Consider the following 8273-nt stretch of genomic DNA (forward strand, 5'->3'; position numbering starts at 1 on the left):
TAGCGTGTGTGTGTGTGTGTGTGTGTGTGTGTGTGTGTGTGTGTGTGTGTGTGTGTGTGTGTGTGTAGTGTAGTGTAGTGTAGTGTAGTGTAGTGTAGTGTGTGTGTGTGTGTGTGTGTGTGTGTGTGTGTGTGTGTGTGTGTGTGTGTGTGTGTGTGTGTGTGTGTGTGTGTGTGTGTGTGTGTGTGTGTGTGTGTGTGTGTGTTGTGTGTGTTGTGTGTGTGTGCATCCAGGCCTTTTAACATGAACCTGCTAAGACTACCAAATATTTAGACTGGCCTCAGACCTCCCTTTATGGAGATGGTTGGATTGAGGATTCTCAGGAGGCAGCTTGACTCTATTTGAATCCCATTCTCCTCTATTAGCCCCTGCCCAGACAAAGGAATAACTTACAGCAGGAAACGTACAAATAAAGTGCCTCCACAATCCACTCACGCCGGCCGTTTCCTCCTGGGTGATTCACTGTGATGTGAGCCGGGGAAAAGAGTCATAATGGTGCTCTTTTTTTTGTGTGTGTGTGTGTTTCAACTAGCACTTTTGACAAAACAAATAAATAGGGATGGTGCGTCGGGAATAATGGGATAATGATCTCCTAATTGCCTTTGTTTGAGATCCGTTATATTCGTTAATACCTCTCGGCCTGCAGACACCTGCTCCGCTGCGTGTCAAACTCAAGAGTTCCCAAACCAAATGACAGCAAATCTGAAATTTGAGCCTTGATAGTATTCTTTCCCCCCATGCACGCCTGACAAATGGTGATTATGAATCAGAGCCTTTTGGATTCAATAGACGAGACAGGAGGGAGAGGGGAAAGGGAGAGAGAAAGAAATAGTCTTCCCCTATACCTCTTGACAGCCAAGATAAGCACTGATAGATTCCTCACTGACCTGATGTTAAGGCAGATGGATTGTTCTAATGCACCCCAGATAATCCTGTCAGCCCGAGGTGATGATCCCTCACACACTGAGCTCCCGCAACGTTATACTCCATCGCTTATTAATTCCGCATCTGCATCGCGCCTGTCTAAACGCTAATGGCTGACTCATATGTATTCATAACCAGGAGCTTTATATATAAACTATGGTGCAATATCATCCGCCGAGACAGCAACCGCACCACATTCAAAGTCTTGCCATTCAAAACAGTAGGTGGATGCTGCTGTGCCTGTCGGTTGAAGATTTTGACCTCAGGGGGAAAGTGGCGGAGGGGGAGGGGGGGAGGGGAGGGGGAGGTGGGGTGATTGACAAAGACCCCATCATTAGCAATTAGCGGGTGTGCCTGTGTTTGTTTGTTAATAGGTTCCTTTAGAAGTTCCAATGGAACTCATTTACAGTGGATGGAGCTGATAGCAATCGCTGACCTCCCGCAAGAGGGTCATTCAGATTCAGATACCTGGAAGGTGACCCCCCCCCCCCCCCCCCCCCCAAAAAAATGGTTGCGAGGCACCGACCTGCACGTCCCAGAGAACTTTAGGGGTTCATATATATATATAGAACCTGGACCGCATGCAGTCCCCATCCTGAGTCCAGAGGTCTCCACTATATAAGGTCCTCAATCAGGTTCCGCCGTCAGTCCGCTAAACGCAGTTGCGTCACTCCCCGCAGAGAGAGCACCGTGAAACAAGCGTTGCTCCACAAGATTGCTGACTGGGGGGAAAGGAGAGGGTGAAATCCCCACCTCCTCCCCTTTACAGAGGGGCTTAGCGGGGGGGCTTTTCTCATGGCCAGCGATCTGATTGTTTTTTAAACGGATTATTAACTCTTTTGTTACAGTAGGGGTCACTTTAATGCGTCTTAGGGTCCATTAGCATTGCTTTAAAGAACACACACACACAGGCATGCAGGCACGCACATGCACGTGGCGCATGCATGCACTCACACACACACACACACACACACACTGATTGCTGAACTTTGGCGTTCCTTGTCTTTGTTGTTCACAGAGGGAGGGGAATGATACCGTTATAATGCTGTTAAGGACAATACCTCAACTTTAAAGGAGAGCATAAGAGAATGGATGTGTGTGTGTGTGTGTGTGTGTGTGTGTGTGTGTGTGTGTGTGTGTGTGTGTGTGTGTGTGTGTGTGCGTGCGTGCTGTGATGAAAAGGTGCCCTTAGGAAGAACAGTAAGCTTAATGCAATAGTGCTGACTTCAAGGGATCCCTGCACAAAGAGAGGAGCAGCATTACTTCAGCCTTCTCCTCTGACTACTGAAGACACACCTCATAATCACCCATAATAATGACCGGAAGGCATGCATCTCAGCTCACTGGACATGCAGGTGTTGTTCCAGTGTTGTTTGTTTTGTAGACTAAAACTAATACGGAAAATGTTCGCCGACTGCCTTTTTTCACTGACGAATACGAAATGGTAACTAAATGAAAACTAAGCTATGATGACTATAATATGACTAAATATACTGACGATTTCGTCAAAACTAGACTAAAATCCAGTATAAGTCATTTTCCACTTGGTTGCATGCTGAAAATAGCCGATCTACAAGCTCACAACTCGTCGCAGCACGACGCGTTGTGAGCTTGTAGAGTGAAAAAAAACGTCATTACGACGTCATCAAGGCCCGCCGAAATACATTTTGTTTGACTAAATCAACTGTAGATTTAGTCGACTAAAATCTTATGATATTTAGTCGATTAAAACTAGACTAACACTAAGACATTCCAGGTGACTAAAATGTGACTGAAACTAAATGAAAACTATTCAAGAGACTATGACTAAAACTAAAATAAAAATGTGCTGCCAAAAACAACACTGCTGCAATCATGTTTGTCATGTGATACATTATGTGTATATAGACATATAGAGTAAATAAAATAAAAGTGAATCAGACTCGCAGGTTTGCTGAATGTTGCATTCATTTCATTCATATTATGATAAACTGAATTCAGCACGAGGTTGAACAAAATTAAGGCTAACGTCCTTCTTCAAGCGTTAGTGCCTTACAGTCGAGCCCCCAGTAAGGCTATCCAACGTTGAAGCTGCCACTACCTACTGGCCAAATGTGGAATTGCAGCACTTTCATGGAGGTATAGACGGACGTTCATGACGTCACGTGCGTAAGCCCCGGACTCTCAAATATGAGGCTAGGCTAAACTTCCGCTCGCTCGAGCCATTGAGTTATAATTATACTTCCGGCAGTCTTCCGGGTGCTTCAAAACGCCACTGAGCAACTTCTATTGAAATGAATAGCCGGGGGGGCGGGGCTAACGCTCCGGGTTCGGTCTCTATCCTTTTATTACTCTATGCTTACAGTCCATTCATAAATACTGAGCATTATCTAAATGGACCATTTATGGGAAGATTGGGAACCCATTAATCAATCAATTACTGCTGCACGAATCTATCACAAAACTGTAAATGTGCATTTACGTATATATAGCGCCTAAAACATTCGAGTACACTACATTCGCACGCACGGCTGCACACACACACACACACACACACACACACACACACACACACACACACACACACACACACACACACACACACTCGTCATCATCGGTGGAAAGGCACCAACCTGCTCATCTGTGTCTTCTTGCTCAAAGGACACTTTGACACGAGGCCAGGAGGAGCCGGTGGGCATCGAGAACATTTCATTTGCCAATTAGGAGCCGCTCTTCTTCCTGTCCTGAGCCATAACTGCGGTCCCGTTGCACAGTGTACGCACACAGTATATGGACGAGGACGTGCATCGGCAGAGCATATGAGAATGCTGATTTGAAATGTCGATTTGTGTTCTGTATTCGGCTACATTGAAAATGAGGTCCTGCCCCTCAATTGTATACTCTGAGTTTAAATAGAGGTTATGATGATGATGATGATGACGGGAATAAATGAAATTGCGATGCAGCACGAAAAAAAAAGAAGTTATAATTACAGTATCGGGCTATACAACAAAATATAATTATAGTTTGAGAAGAAAAATAGTGTGCCACTTCCGTCCGCATGAACCTAATAATAGGGTGATAGTGGTCCATAAAATGACTTGCTATAGGAGACATATAACGTCCTTATACATCTGATGGTGCTCTTCTGTCTTGTAATATGAACTTTCATACAGTAGGCCAGTGGTGGGCAACTTTGACGGTGGAGAGGGCCACTATATTTCCACAGTACATATTACTGTCGTAGCAAAATTCTTATTATTTTTGCTATAATTGAATTGAAAACCTGAATAGTTTTTTGCTATTTTTGAATTGGAATCCTGTTAAAGTAACCTTTTTATTGAATTTCAAATGCATTTAGTTATAGTTATGTTACTTTATGAACTGTTAACATAACTACATTGGACACAATGTAACAGCTGAAATCAATACTATATCATTATTCTGATATTAACATGCAGGCCGCAGCCCAGGCGGTGGCGTAACCGTCTGGGCACCCGACTGGCAATCCAGTCGCAGTGTGCCGCGGGTTCGACTCCCGAGCCCGACACGGCCTTTACTGCATGTCTTCCCCCATCTCTCTCCCGTTTCCTGTCAGCCTACTGTCTGTCCCTTCAAAAAACAATAAAAGGCGTAAGCCGCAAAAAAATATCTTAAAAAAAAAAAATAATAACATGCAGGCCGCATTAAGTGAAGGTAGGGGCCGCATGTGGCCCCCGGGCCGCCAGTTGCCCACCCCTGCAGTAGGCTATGTCATCCAGGTAGCGGGGCGACCCATCATCTGCATCTACGACAAGGTTCCGGTAACGTATACTAGTTAGTTTGTAACATGTTCTTTGTTCTGTGCTTATACTTATTCGCTGTTGGGTTTGTAATCTGCGTTATACATTCTTGATTCCTGCGGTCTATACATTCAGACGCCCGGTGTCCAGATTAAGTTCCCCTCGGGAGAATCAAAGCTATAGTCAATTGAGCTCCGTTGCAGCCGAAAGGGTCAAAGCGTGGTCCGACCGCCACAAAGAGCAGCGAGGTGTTTGCTCTTTGGCTCATATTGACCATGTGAATGTGGTGCGAGGGGTTGGGAGCGGTGGGAGAGAGGGGGGGGGGAATGGGTTTAGAGATTTAGGGGATCGTGGCGTGATGACCCCCCCTTCCAGCTTTGAGCCGCTCTTCTGGGCGAGAGATACAGAGGGTATCCCTTACTGGCCTGACCTCCAGCCACCCACCCTTCACCAGAGGATGAGGTCAAGGGTCAGATCAATAGGCTCCCCAGGGCCCACTGTCTGCAACAGGCCTTAATCATCTATTAACTACCACTGAGAGAGAGAGAGAGAGAGAGAGAGAGAGAGAGAGAGAGAGAGAGAGAGAGAGAGAGAGAGAGAGAGAGAATTGTATTCTTGCAGTCTCACTTTGCTGCCTTAGTTATATGTCTCATGTTACATTCTGCTGATGTTAGATCCTTGTTAAAGACCAATACTGAATTGAGTTGAGAGAGTGTGTGCGTCTCCTCTCCACGCTCAGACACAGTGAGAGCGTTATCGTTTAAGTTCCGAGCTCACATTTTGATTGGCTGAGATGCATTTTAATTAGCGCTAATATCTCCAGATAACAGTGCTCCACTCCAGACCACATATCTCTATAAAAAGCATCTTCTTTTGCCTCATTTATGCCTCATTATACCTGTAACCTAGCAACAGCCGCTGGCTGTCAGAAACAACACAACCTTAAACAGCATACGTTTGCGAAAAAGAAAATAACAACTTTGTTACAAAGTTTTAAGTTTTCAACTTCAGATGACAGTGAACCTAAAACTTTAGACCAGCCTGAACCTAGAATCACCCCCCAAATTGGTATAGAATTAACACTTTATCCAACTTCCAAGCACTTCAGGACGCACTAGAAAGGAATGAGGGAACTATCTTCTTCTTTATGTATTAAAGTTTCATTATGATATTATATATATAATAGGCTGTATATAAAACAAACATCCCACAGGCACCCAACACTATATTTATAATTGTCCCCCGAGTGTGTGTGTGTGTGTGTGTGTGTATTATATTATTTGTATTATGTTTATTTTATTGCTATTTGGTATCGTTGCTACAATGGAGCCAAAAACCCAACAATTTGACTCGTATATATACCTGGGATGTTAAATCTTGCAGCCGAGTGTTCCATGCAGTCAGTGAGGGGAACACACACACACGCACGCACGCACGCACGCACGCACGCACGCACGCACGCACGCACGGGCCTGTCTGGCGTCACTATGGCTTCATTATTTCCAGCCGAATGTGACCACCAGGTCTCTCTCTGGGCGTACTTCCTGCTCTTAAGCTCTGTCAACTTCCTGCGAGGGGCTCGTGCTGCTCTCATGGCGCTCGGTCCGCTCTCCGCCCTGATCCTCCAGGCTGTGGAAAACACGCCTGCATGTGTCCCAGCCTAAGCGACTCGGACGTCGGGCATATCGCTTTCACGCTTTTAATGAATGCAGCTCATTCATTGTTCTCCTTTAACCCGTTGGAGCCGGCGGGGACAGCTTCGGTTGCCATTTTTTTACATTTTACGGTACATCGGTTCGCTATTCAGATTTTGAAAAATCTTGGAAGTATGTGCAAATCGTATTTTTAAGCGACCATTTTTGACTCAAATCTTTGCTTCTGGTGGTCCCTGACTGGAACAATATATTTTTGAGATGTCGGCGGCCAAATACACATCATTTTGGGGATCCTTGACATGAAAAAGTTTGAGAACCACTGATATAGCAACATACACTTACACGTATCACGTATTATACGCTGATGAGAAAACCGTTTGAAACACATTTGTAGAATCTCCCTCAGGTCTTAGAGGGATAATTTGATCCTATTTGTTCTGTAGCTACTCCACCAAAGCATCGCCTCAGCGTGTCTAACCACACCGTCTAGGCACCATAAGAGACACACGCCCAGTTCAAAATGTGATATGAAACACAAGACGTGGTTATGCAACTATTACCTTTATGAACACCAAAGTGGAAAACAGAGCGCTGTGTTTTAAGGAAGGAAACTAAGGTCACTTTTTTTCTTTTTTCTTAATTTTTGTAGGTTTTCTGAGCTCAATTGCGCACCCAAAAAACCTGAACTTTTAACATTCAGAAGATTTTCTGCTGTTTGTGATGTCACAGCCTGCAAATCCCATATATGTCAACGGGATTTGCCAGCAGATGTCACTGTTTTGCCTGTTTTCATTGCAGCTCAAAAGGCTTCACAGACACAGAAAGAATCCCAGACCACAGAAAATCCACTGAATGTTCAAAGTTCAGTTTTTTTGGGTGTAATTGAGGTCATTAAACATAAAAGAAAAACGAAAAATAAAAATAAATGATACGTAGCTTGCGGAGTTAGTTCAGTCAGATATACTCGAGGGGTTTCATGCTGTGCTCAAGGGCGCATACATATACTCAAGGGGTTAATATGCTGCATTACTATGTGGGTGTATTCATGTGTGTCCAAGACCCACATGTCATTCGCTGATGTGGCAGTCAGCTGACCAATTGGGCGGGGTATTTAAGCTCACTAGACTGCTAGACTGTACATGCCCACATTTGTGCATGTACAACTTCCTGGTCTCAACTGCGCATGTTTCTTTCCTTCCATGGAGCGACATGACGTCCACCGTACGGTCTTCGCTTCTCGTCCTCTTTAGATAGTCCTTGCCTTCCTCCTGCTTATGGTTCCTAATCCTGGTTGTTGTTATGTGATGTTTGCTCCCACCACCGCCGGTGGGCTCTGTTATTTATGTTCCCCATGGGGGGTTGTTATTGTGTATCTAATCTATCTCCCTGCTCTTAATGTTTAATGATGGTGTTTAATTGTGCCCGAGCAGGGAGAAAAATGTAGCAGAGCCGAACGCCAAGATAAAATATTATATGCACACTTTTGTATTCTCATTCTATAACACATATTTGTTAAATCTATTCGTGACTTATCTGACTGAAATGAAAATGAATGCCATGAAACCTTTAATGGTGTTAATGGACCAACTGAAGCCCAACACACACCGTCTGTGAACGCCGCGCGTCAAAACAGCCGCCTCCGTTATTTTCAATGAACCTATCCCTCACCGGCGGCGTCAGACGCGCGCTGGCGCCTCGCCTGACGCTCCGATACGCCGCTGTTCTATTTTCCAGGCGTTGCCGCACGGCCTCCATCCATGCGTCCTGTGGGTGTTGCTGTGCGGCTATGACGCGCGGCAATACTGTGCCGCGTCGCTGCGCACCCGCTTCACAGACGGTGTGTGTTGGGCTTTACAGTGACCCTGATTGATCCCTGGAGCAGGAGCATATGGCCACTGGCCAGTGTTGCATCATGTCATCTTACTGAAGTTAT

Source organism: Electrona antarctica, assembly GCF_951216825.1.
Source record: "Electrona antarctica genome assembly, chromosome: 15".
Classification (NCBI taxonomy): Eukaryota; Metazoa; Chordata; class Actinopteri; order Myctophiformes; family Myctophidae; genus Electrona; species Electrona antarctica.